Source organism: Trachurus trachurus (genome assembly GCF_905171665.1).
Source record: "Trachurus trachurus genome assembly, chromosome: 11".
NCBI lineage: Eukaryota > Metazoa > Chordata > Actinopteri > Carangiformes > Carangidae > Trachurus > Trachurus trachurus.
Genome location: NC_139904.1, coordinates 32,886,233 through 32,899,209, shown reverse-complemented (window position 1 = coordinate 32,899,209; position 12,977 = coordinate 32,886,233). Strand labels below are relative to the sequence as shown.

The window sequence follows — 12,977 nt, the reverse complement described above, 5'->3', positions numbered from 1 at the left end:
CTGTGAGTTTACAGTAAAATTGACAGTATTTTCTGTCCACCGCACGTGACACGTCACAACTCAACCCCCTCCTCCTCACTCTGTGCAGGTCTGTCAACGGTCTCATTCGGCCCTCTTCACTTTCACGCCAAGGTAAGCCAAAGAGAGATTTTCTCGGTAAAAATATTAAATAAATATTAAATAAACGTTCATGTTAGTAGATTGGAGTTAACGTTCGCTAAAGTAGGCTATTTTACTGTGGTCGCGCGACTCGCTAGCTACGTTAGCTTTAGCTAGGTTGGTCTGTTAGCTGCCGGTTGTACCGTTGTTGACACATTAAAAATAGCACATGGGAAATATGGCTTTATATGGCAATATAAAGAAGTATTGTTTTTTTTTTTTTAACCTATTGACCGCGAAAATATGGCTTTATTTCACTGGAGCAGACGGGTAAAGAACATGCAGCCACAGCTAAAAATGTCAGTCTCTGCTATAAGTCCCGCTTTTTTTTTTCCTTTTTTTTTTTTAAGTAACGTTAGTTTTGCTGGCCATGCGACCTATATTTAGAAGCGACTTGTCATCTATGACCACAGGGAGGCTTTTATTTCTAAATTCCTCCTCATTCAGTAGCTCATCTTCATCCTTGTCACATCCCACATAGCAAGACGGGTCTGGCCCAGTTCTGGCCCACATGATGTACTAACATCTGGCCCACATACCGCAAAGAATGACGGCCCTTTACTGGCCCGGATCTGGTTTACCAGAGCTGGTCCACGCGTGGGCCAGCTCTGGGCCAGCTGTGGACATACTGTTTGGCCCTGAGCTGGCCCATGTGTGGCCCACGTCTGGCAAACCGGATCTGGGCCAGTAAAGGGCCGTCATTCTTTGCAGTATGTCGGCCAGATGTGGTTTGCCATGTGTGGCCCAGCTCTGGCTAAATGGATGTCCGCCTCAAGTATGCTTTGAAAAAAATGTCTCAGCACCTGTCATACATTGTTTTTTTTATTTAACACTTATGGTTTAAGTACATTTCATTTCATATTTCAAGTTTTTTTTCCCCCTCAAAACTGATACACAAATACCATACTACACAAATCAAAGTCATCCATATAAGACATACATTTAAAAATATATATATCATCATACATCATAAATACATCATGCATCTTGCCCTTGGTTGATCAAGAGTAATGAGTCACTCAGTACGTTTACATGCAGAGCTTAATCGAGCTATGCTCAAAATTCGATTTTGGCGTCAAGTCAGACTTCTGTCCTTGTCTCAATATACATGCAACTGAAAAAACCGAATAACTGACGGGGTCCGCCCCCTCATGCGGCGTCACCCGTTGCTTCAGCGGGTTAATACGCCCCCTGTCCTGTTGACTTCTCTGTCACCTGGTAAAAAACTGAATATAAACAACTTATAAGCTTAATAATAAATTCTCAACTGCAGTTCCCGACCAGACGCGCCAGTCTGGGCTGGATGCGCGGAGAATAGGATACGGGCTTCCTTTTTTCATCTCTCTCTCTCTCTCTTTTTTTTTTAATAAATAAAACACTCTTGCTGGTGGCGCTGTGTGAAATGCATTGAATCGGCGCTGATGTTGGGTTTTTTTCTTTACTTTGCCGGGTTCGGGCGGCTTCTCTGCTCCACTTGGTGCCGTCTCTACGGTTGTGGAGCAGCACACATGCGTTGTCCAGTTCTACTCCGACTAAGGTGTATACATGACGGAGAAAATCGAATTCCAATCGCATTATCTGGGTGTCTTAATCGGAGTTCTCAACTCCGATTTCAGTCGGACTAAGGTGTTTACATGCACTTCAGTTGTCCAGTTATAGTCGGATTAAGGCAATAATTCCGTTTTTTCAAGTGTCATGTAAACGTACTGACTGAGTCCAATCTTGGCTGTATAGGGTGCTCAACATGGTGTTCAAGAAACTGGAACTAAAAGGATTCGCCAGTCACCAGCTCTGCTTGAGACCTGTTGTTCATCAGGTGTTCAGACTGGCACGATCCTCTCTGCAATGAGAAAACAGAAACAATGCAAAAGTTAAAGTGCTGCAGTACCTGAGCATGGTGCCCACACAGAGATAAACTCAGCAATCTGTTGTTAAATTGAGCACCAATGAGCTAGCTAAGACAACCTAAATACATCTCCTCAAACAACATACATACGTACAACGTACATAACTGACCAGCTGTATTAGCTTATTAAAAATTGATTTTTTTTTTGGCATTTGGCAACTTAACCACTGCTTACCTGTAATCAGTCTTGACAAGACTGGTGTCTGAGTCACTGGGTCCAGACTTGAGTGAAGACAGGTGGGACAGAGCATCATGCGATGTTCAGGAAACTGCAACTTTGAGCGGGTGTTGTCATCAATCCTGCTGTAGATTCCCAGGGTCTCAATCAGGTGTTTACTGTGGATCTGCAACCAGACGAAGAACAACAACAAAGAAAAATTATTATCAGTCATAATTTAATTTTATCTATTTATACCCAGGGGGTAAAGCAAAAAAACAGACACGGGCGTTGTAAAAGGTTTGACAGCAGAAATTATATCTAGGAACTTCAAGGATTAAAACCTGGGATGACAACCCGGTCAACTAGCTGCTGGAAAGCTACAGGGGCCAAAACCCCTTTCTTGGGCTATAAAATTGAATAATAATAAAATATAAAAAATACTATAAAATTTGGCACAGAGTATCTTGATGCATAGGGGGAGGCATGAAAAAAAGATTCTGGGGTTTGTTGCAGCTCAATTTTAAGATATCACCCTCAACATCCCAAAAAAGACCAAAAAATTTTTACTGTTCGCCTGACAAATTCTCATGAAAATTATTGTTTTTCAGCACTTTATGGAGAATATCTATGCTTAACGTGTATATAGAAAACTTCCTTTATTCATAAGCTTCCATTTTTGGGGATGTTGAGGGTGATATCTTAAAATTGACTTGCACCAAACCCCAGAATCTTTTCTTCATGCCTCCCCCTATGTGTCAAGATACTCTGTGCCAATACCTAAATATGTGCACTTACATAATTTTGCCAGCAAAATTGCCCAAGAAAGGGGTTTTGGCCCCTGTAGCTTTCCAGAAGCTAGTTGACCGGGTTGTCCACCCAGGTTTTAATCCTTAAAGTTCCTAGATATCATTTCTGGTGTCAAACCTTTTACAACGCTCCGTGTCTGTTTTCCAAAAAACTGGAATTTTGCCCCCTGGGTATTAATAATTTCAATTTAAATGTACTCACTGAAGCTGAGTGTTGATAACACTGATAACGCGATGTACTGGCCATGCCACATTCCTACAAAGTAGGCTAGCTGCCTTGCATTCTCCAGCTGCACCATGCTGAGGAGAGGGAAAAATGATTTTGTAGTGTTAAAAAAAGTGTACAACTAAGGATGGGATGGTTCTGTACAAATCTGTATGTTGAACACAAACAAACAAATGAACTCATGCAACTTAACACTTCAGTAATAATGATAATGGACAGAAGTAAGTTAACTACATGGATATCTGAACAAGGCAGTTTTAGGCCGGTGTATTTTCCCTTTTCCTCAGCGGGCAGCCCCGGTTCGGGTCCTGCATTGGACGGCCCTGTCCTGCATGTCGTTCCCCCTCTCTCTGACTCCCCATTTCCTGTCTTTCTCTCGACTGTGCTTTCCACTGAAGGCAAAAAAAGTCCCAAAAATATAAAAATGCTGGCTATGCCGCGACGAGCATGGAAAACTTCACAGCACAGCCCTCCAGGCTCCTGTTGCCAGGGACGACCAGGTGTGGGCCGGACACTCCAGGGCTGTGTTCGAAATCACCCCCTATCACGGATGTAGTGCACTATATAGTGTGTTCGCCATTTTGTAGTGTTGTTCGAATTCTCCGCGATTAATTTCATCCACTATGTAGTGGATGACAAAACACCCACAATGCACCGCAAAATTGAGTGAACAAGCGATGTACACTACTTTCTACTCCCGTATCCCACAATGCAATGCGGCCGTGTTTTGCCAGAGAAGAAGAGGAAGCTAATTAGCATGTTAGCTACGATTTATTTAGGCAATTTACCAAAAAAACTCCTCAGACGTATTTGCCTTCGCTCCGTTTGCCTCACCCGAGGAGCAGGAGTTTGGCAGCAGCATCCGAACATTAACAGGCAGCATTAAATCAATCTAATAAAGAAACTGTAGTAGAATATGTAGTAAATACGATCTGACGAGCTAAGCTAATAGCCACAGAGCCGCTAACGGCTCATGGTCGGGACACACAACAGTAGTTTACCAAACCAAACTTCCGATATTTCAACAGTTAATTGTCTGAGTAACACAACCACACAGAATCACATCCTAAAATGTTCCCGCAAGTGTCTGGTTTTTATTTTTATGTGTCCGGTTTGTTTCATACATCCATGGTTTGTTTACATGATTCTCGGCGCGTCTGCTTCCGTCACAGCAACACCTGGCGCATCAGCTGACGCAACTACGTCCAGAAAATTACCGTCTAGTGTCCGAATTCTCCTCCCGTCATTCCCTACATCATGTACATGATGTAGTCCACTATATCATATACATGATGTAGTGGATAGGGAGTGAGTGTGTGAGTGGGTGATTTCGAACACAGCCCAGTGCTTCACGCAGACTGTGTAAAAATAAAAAATAATTTAATTTAAATGTAAATATCAAATTAACATTCTATTCTGAATCCCAACTATCACTTTAAGATACGTTTTCACTTACCACAGTTGGTGTCCTTGGTATCTGGGTGCATCTTCTGGTACTGGCTATGCTGGACCTTCACGTGAGCCTCAATGGAGGATGGGTTCTCACCATGAACGATTGATGCCATCTGAGAGTTTTGAGAGGGAGAGAGAGAGAGGGCGGGGGGTTGCTTACAAATATATCTGACTTTAAACAGTAATCATTATGTCCAAATTATAGCTAACAACCAAGTTAACTGTGTCCTTGACTTGGATTGAGTTGCGTTCTTTTTTATCAAGATGGGTTGGGTGACCTAAGACATGTTTTTCCAGCTGGTTCTTGCAGTTTCTACCTTTTGACAAGCTTCGTTACAGACATATAAACATAACTAAGGAAAGCTCTGAAAGCATCATGCACACACTCACCTTGAAGTGACTGGCCCCTTGAGATTGTTGATGAATTAACTGAATTTGATCTGCTTTTTCAACGACCCTTGAAATGGGCACCATGGTGTCTGAAAGGCCTCACTCAGCTGTTTCACCATCCACATCATTATCTGAAAAAAGTAAACAGAGGGAGATGAAATAGCTGCACACTTGACAGGAAAGTAGTCAAGATAAACTCAGCTAATTTAACTAGGGAGATATTACTAGCTTGTCCCTAACCAAAGCATGCCTTAGCTGTGATAAATTAAATTCAACAACATTCAGTATTTCCTCTATCATATTTTATCCAGATCAACAGTTTGAGAACCCACAGCCCACGTTTTGTTAATTTTTCAAAACAACACTATCATTTGATTAGTGTATTATATAAATGCCTATGTATCCACTTCAACCTTTATACAAATCATAAAACAGGCGACGTTGTGAATGGAGAACTTTGTCCTCCTGAAGCTGTCATACATCTGACAGGCCACTGTCCACCACAGGAAACACTTGAGGACATAGTTTATAACTAGTCTGACAGCTAGTCACTGTCACTGACACAGTCAAACCAAGAGTTTAAACTTTATCGCTCCTGGTGGGAGAGGCACGGCTCTTCACACACGCAGGCAGGCACGCGCGCGCGCGCATGCACACACACACACACACACACACACGATCCAAAAAGCTGTCACATGCGCCGCCAGACTTTTTTTTTTCAGAGGTCTGAAGCTGCATTTTACATTAGCTGACGGCTAACGTTAGCGCGAATTGACATAACGTAATGTTACTGAGAGGAGGAAAATCTTTTGCAAGCAAGCAACACACTGCCCCACTTTGAAAACCAAGTTAGGTTACGTTATCTTTAACTTAACAACGTTAACGGGCGAGCTACAGGCCCGTTTTGTGTTGCCAGGCAATAATGTTAAAGCTAATGCTAACGCTAAGTTGCTAACGTTTTGTCAACAGACATGACACTCCAGTTAAATTTAATTAACTTAAATTTAGTTACCTCTGAATCTCTGCGCCTCCTCTCCGGTCACATCCACGCCAGTTTCACGCATCCTTTTCCATGTTTCCTCTGTCAAAGGGACAGCGAGTGCCATTGCTGATGTTTCTTCTCTGCCAGCTGCTGAAATGCGAAAATCCTCGGCGACCGTTGGTCGTTGGTCAACTGCCAAGTCCAACAGCCAAAAGTAGAGCTGGTTACCCAGCAACAGAGAGCAGCCCCTCCCCCCGGAACGTTTGTTGGACGTTGCCTAGGAGATCTGTGGCAAATCTCGCGAGAGTGTGTTGTTGAGCCAGAGGCAGGCCTGTGACAAACATGGATCATTTTCTCCTGATGTGTCCGTCTGAAAATTGCCATTTTAGTGTCAAAATGTTCAGAAGTGATGTCCTTTCTTGTTTTTAATTTTCTTACAGTCAGTATTATATCAAAATTACAGAATTGACTGGATAATTTTATCAACATTGCTTCATATCTGCTCCAAAAAATATTTCTATTATTTCAAGGCTAATTCAACTGTAGCTCAGAAGTTAAAGCAAAATTAATATTTTATTAACATGTTAATATTTACTTTAAAAAAAAAAAAAAACCTTCTGTGGTAACTAAACATAAGAAACAGTAAATGTTCCTTTACTGCTTGGGAACATACCATTTTGGTCCTCAAAAAGCCTACATCCTAGTTACCTTGAGGTCCAATAATGAGTCCTATGGAGTAAATTAAAGCAGATATCAGCTTCACGGCCGTTTCGGCTAATGCTGCGTTCAAGGCAGGCTTTTGAAACCGTAAGTTACAGCTTCAAGTCACAACTACGACTTGGTAGCGTTCCAGGTAACCCGTAGCTCGTGTTTTTACCATCCTGTTGTCTGTGAAAGTTCCCTATAACGGCCACTCGTAACTTCCGACCCGTGAACTCGTACCAGATCGAACTGGTATGACTTCACAGGAAGGAAAAACACAAAGTACGAGTTTCTTTGAACGCACCATGAGTTAGCAGCCCCCGCCCTTGTCAGGCATCAATTGGTCCTCGTGCTACGTCACCACATTCACGCGCATCCCTTGGCTGCACACACAGCCCTTCATGCCGTTCTCTCTCCTCATTGGATAACACTTGTATCCCACAAGGAAAATTTTCTCCTCGGGTTACAGCAGAGCAGAGTGACGGAGAGACTCGTGTTTAGGCTGAAATACTTCATGTAAGTGATTGCTGACGGAAAATAGGACTATTTAGGACTTATATTAACAAAAACATTCCACTGATATCTGCTTTAATGTAGATTGTTGTACCTGAGGGGACAGAAATGGACTCGTACTGTAGCTATTTCTGAGAGTGTACATTTTGTGGTCTGTTAAAAAAAAACTACAGAAAGAGTATAATATGCTACAGTTATACTATTTAAAATTATTTTAAAAATACTATGAAAACAAACAGAAAACACAGTGATACTTTAACAAACATCATAGTAATACTACACATCTAATATAATAACACTATAGGATTACTTAAGTAATGTTCTATAGTGTGCTTGAAAAACAATTACAGGAACACTATAGAATGTACTATAGCCATACTATTTAATATACTACAGGAATACTAAAAAGAAAAGTTACTATTGGAATATTTTAAAACTACCATAGCAAACAAAATAGCACTATAGAATAAACTATAATAATACCAATGCTGGCAACACGTACCATAGAACACTATAACCTCACTATAGGACACTTTACAATTATTATAGTGAACTATAGTAACTCTTAAGTACATTTTCGTAAGGGAGAGATGTTTGTATTTAAAAAAAAAAAAAAAAAAAAAGAGAGAGAGATGTTAACAGTCTGCTGCGCTCTGTCACTGGGAAAACACAGATCCCCGCCCAAAACATAGACACAGCAGAACTTAGGTTTTGAGAAAATCCTTCAGACTAAGGCAGAATATTTCCAAGAAATAAAGGTTTTGATGGATAGTGGGTTGATGCACTAACTTAAAGTAACAAGTGGATTATTGGGGTGTGAGTTATGGGCCACATACACTCAAACATAACCGGCCCACATCTGGCATGCCATACATAAACCGTGCCACCATTGCCACATCTGGCCCACATCTGGCATGCCATACATAAACCGTGCCACCATTGCCACATCTGGCCCACATCTGGCATGCCATACATAAACCGTGCCACCATTGCCACATCTGGCCCACATTCGGGCCACATACCACTTGCCATGCCAGCAGTGGGCCAGAAGTGCCGGCTTGCTGCCAGATCTGGCCCAGACCCGTCTGCTATGTGGGATGCTGTTCTCCTTGTTGCGCTGTCAGACCTGGGTCTCTGTCTCCGTACTCCCATTTGAGTCAACTAAGAGCATTTTCACAACGTGCGCTGGTCTGTCTCTGTCAGACAGTGCAAGGCTGTCCCTCTCTACAGCCATGTCAGTCCACACAAGTTGAAGGAGTTCCTGATCAAATCCCCATCAGTTTGTTCCAGGGCTGAGTTGTTTTTCTTTATCCTTTTTTCTTTTTTAACCTAGTTTGTAGCGGGTTATTTAATTAGTTCCGGCCTTTATTCGTTCATGTACACAAAGCCCCGACCATTATATGAGACCTGGCTATTAATTAAATGCCTCAAAAATGTTTTTTTCCTCTTCATTTTTTTACGACTAATTTGACCGAGTTACATTCAAGAACCAGCTGTTTTCAATGACTGAAAGTCACTCGGTGATTTATTTTTGATCGATCAGCTGTGTTTACCGTTTCAGGTGTCATAGATGGTTAGACAGATGCATTAGTCCTCTAACACATCCTAAAGTTTGACTTGTCAGAGTTTTTCAGTAGAGAAGCAGCTCAGGTTAAGTGTCGGGAGTCACTGTGGACGAAGGAAACAGCTGTGATCTCGTCCCTCTGCACATTAATGAGCCTGTCTGTCATTGTGCCGCACCGCAGTCACACTGTGTGTTACAGGATTAATTAAAACACACAACGTAAACAATGCGACACCACCACTTTATTTTCCCAAGATCCATTGCGTCACACCACAACGGAAGTCTGTTTTCAACCCCATAGTAGCATTCTAGCGAGCGGCTAACTGGTAGCGTTAGCCACCGGTGTAGGCACCAAATGTGGGGGCTCCGGGCTGCCAACATCGCCCTGACTAATCTGATGTTTGTCTGGTCTACAAAGCTAATTACCGAACAAACACCACCACTTCTGTGTGCACGCCTCTGCAACTAGTCATGGTTATCGTAGCCGTTAGCTTCGCTGCCGCTGACAGCTAACAGCAGCAGCAAACCAACATCAGGACGTCAGCTGTTAAAACCCTCCTGTTGTCGGACACGACATGAAACTACTCCAGTTAGCTCAGTCATGTCTCAATCAACGGTTAGCCCAGCTAACGTTAATCTAAAATGTAATGAATAGAGTGTCATGGCGACACCCAGCGTCGTTCTCCGGAAAGTGGTGGATACATGTGTAAATACTACGGGAGGAGGCAGAGACCAGTGGGTCGCGGTATGTCACAGAGGTAAACATTACTTAGCTAGTCGCTAAGCGCTAAACGTTAGCTCATATAACGTCTCTATGTAATTTATAAATGTGTGTGTTTTTTTGGGGGGGGGCAGCAATGAATAACATGCATTGCTGTATACGTTAGCAGCAGGGGTTGGACACGGAAGTGATTCGTGACATGTAGAGTAAGATGAGATGTACTGTATTAATCCCTGAAGCGAATATGTTTTGATACTTTTGAATCAAAATGTGTTCTGAAATTACAAATATTTATTAAAATGTATTTATTTTCTAATTTATTTATTTAATTAAAATATTTTTATTTGCAGCCAGTTCAGTATTTTTTTTTTTTTCAGATAATTGTTCATTACTCATAACAGAGGTAAAAAAAAAAAAGTTAAATTAATCTTGAATTTTGCAATAATCTGATGCAGTTTAGGGGTGGAAAATAAGGGAGAAGGTGAAAGAGACAACAATGGTGAAACCCTAATGTGCTGCAGTTCACAGGAGGGGAGGGTGGAGGTCGGCTCCTAGTCGGTAATTTCTCCCGCTAATCAGTGAAGTAAAAAAGTGAGAGTGACTATCTGGCAACCCTGGCCTGCCTGCACGTATGAGCCCGGTGACGTGACTGTCACTCGCTGGAGGCAGATGGCAGATACCGGTACGTAGTAGCGTTGGGTCTCCTGCAGCTGTTGACGTCGGCACGAACGGACCTGTTGGTCATATGTTGGTCCGCCGCCGCGGTCAGAGCGGACGTAACGGCGCGCATTCGGTTTCGTTTTTTTTTTACCATGCATGTCCGCGGTGCACCGCTGCACGGACAAATAGCAGAGGAAACGGGCCCTTGAATGGCGGGTCCAGACCCCTAGATTAATGCCTTGAGATTTGTTTTTACTCCCCACCAGTTCTGAGTTCAGTTTAAGTTTCATACACTCCAGCCATTCTTGCCTTGTTGCCTTACAATGGAACCTCAGTCAGTAGGCCTACTCAATGTGTTTTTTTTCTATCTGAAACAGAGTACACCAGAATGAACACCAGAGTACACCAGAATGTTCTTCTCAGAGTACACCAGAATGCTTCATTTATGTGTTAAAATCACAATTTTTTTCTGGGGGGGATGCCCCCATACCCCCCTACAGGGATTTGGTGACTCACCTTTTTCACCACTTCAGAGCTTGCAGGCAGTGTACATCTTCAGGTTTATGCATAATGCATAATCATTTATTGAAGAATCAAAGAAACAACACTTTTAGAACAAGATTCCTTCATCAGGTTTAAAATACAAGGCAAAAATGACAACAATAATGCACACCAGACGAAAAAATTTCAGTCAAAAGATTTTTTTTTTTTAACCCCTGAGTCTGTGTTCAATAAAACCAATATCAATGTTTTCAATTCTTTTTTCTTTTTGAATAATGGAGTGAACAGGTTTTGGACTCTTGACCATTGACACTACCTTGGACACTACAGGTGACTCCCTAGAAGCCTTAGTAACCATTACTCTTCAAAGCTTATGGTACTTGTTTTATGGGATTGCCATGCATTCTTTTTTTTTTTTTTTTTTACTTGCTATCACTATGACACTTAATTGTGGTATCTGTGAGGTCACAAGTGCCTCAGTGTCTGCCTATTTAAAACATTGCAGGACCCATAGAAACATTAGCCGGACTGTTTTTCCTTGTGGTTTTCCAGATTGTGGAAGAAGCTTTACCTCTTACAATTCCTTTAATGTGCACTTGACCAGAAATCACCATGAGGGGAGGAAACAGTCTTTTAATCATAACATATCTGCACAGTTAAAGTGTTCTTGGGAATTTTGTGGCAAAGAGTGTGGAAGCATAAAATGTCTTGTAGCTCATCTTAAATTTCATATCAAAGAGGGTCTTGAAGTTACATGTCCTTATAGTGGATGTGGAAATAAGTTCAAAATCATATCAACTTTCACATCTCATTTGTCAAGATGTCACAAGCAGTGTGATGTTACACATATTTGTCAAGGTCATATCAGTGAGACAGAGTATGTACATGCTGATTCTGATAATGGGCCAGGGTCATACATTGATGGTGAAATCCACCATGATGGTGGAGAGAGTGCAGCAGGGCAGCAAGATAGAGACACTGACCCAGGGTCAGCCGAGGATAGGTACACTGAAAACATGGCCCTTTTTTTTCTTGGCTTACAAGCCAAGTATCTTGTCCCGGCATCTACAGTCTCAAAGGTTGCAAGTGAAATGAGAGTGCTTCAGGACATCCAGCATGAATTTACTATGGATATGTTTTCAAGAGGTCTCCAAGAATATGGTGTACCTGATGAGGCTTTACAAAATCTAGGGCAACATGTATATGAGCAAAGCCCAATGCAGAACACACTACATACAAATAATGGCAGCTTAACCACACATCACAGAAGACTTCAGTATTACAGGAAAGAGTTCAACTTAGTTGAACCTATACAGATAAATTTAGGCTATGATGACACTTCATTACGTTCCCATCTTACAAAGCTTAAAAGCTCTCTTGGCAAATGAAGGTGTACAGCATCAAGTGCTACATCCCATACCTGCCAATGAGAACATGCTACATGATATTGGAGATGGGCATGTTATCAAATCAAACGTTTTGTTTTCATCTGATCCACACGCTCTTCAGGTCATGCTGTTTCAAGATGCGTTTGAAGTAGCTAACCCCTTGGGGTCTGCCAGGCAAAAGCATAAAGTTCTTGCAGTGTACTACAGTCTAGCTAATGTCTATGCCCATAACAGATCCACTGTTGATTCTATCCAGCTTGTACTACTTTGTTTGGAGAGGGAACAGTGGCGGCCGGTCAATAGGGGGCGCTAGGGCGCCGCCCCCATCAAAATTTCAGGAAAAAAGTGTAGACACAGTAAACATAAATAACATAATAAAAAGTAATTACCATATCTGTTCAGTGTTCACTCATACAATGGGTTTTACTTTGAAATTCGTAAGCCTTTCCATTCCATATTGGGTTTATTCTGGGTTGTTTCATACATTTCAATAGCGAGGGGCGCCGGCCTAATGAGTGTGTATGTGGGCTCTTAAACTTTTGGCTTCCATGTGACTTCATGCTGGTCTCTAATTGGTCACTTCAAGATTCTCCTCCGGGCGCAGCTCTCTGCGCCCGTGGCCAATCAGCGCGATTGGGTCATTTTTTCATCCAATCGGATTGATTCATGATACCTGACCTGTCAATCAAAGTCACTCCCCTGGCAGCGGCGACGTGCCTGTCACTCAAACAGTTACAGACGCACCCGCGTGCACACGGAGCAGACACACAACAACAACAAGACAGGAGACAATGGCGGCCGCAGCAAAAGAAAAATCAGTTGTTTCAGGTTATGTTCAGAGTTTCAT

At 42.2% G+C, this 12,977-nt stretch overlaps 1 long non-coding RNA gene across 1 annotated transcript; it reads right to left on the bottom strand.

The window, feature by feature from the left end:
• Window positions 1-915: 915 nt before the first annotated feature.
• On the bottom strand, window positions 916-6,290 carry LOC310993974. The gene is made up of 6 exons (XR_014595764.1): window positions 6,112-6,290; window positions 5,100-5,230; window positions 4,714-4,822; window positions 3,234-3,331; window positions 2,241-2,409; window positions 916-1,999 (listed from the first exon to the last, which is right to left on the bottom strand). It is a non-coding gene; the product is annotated as an uncharacterized lncRNA (long non-coding RNA).
• Window positions 6,291-12,977: the final 6,687 nt, after the last annotated feature.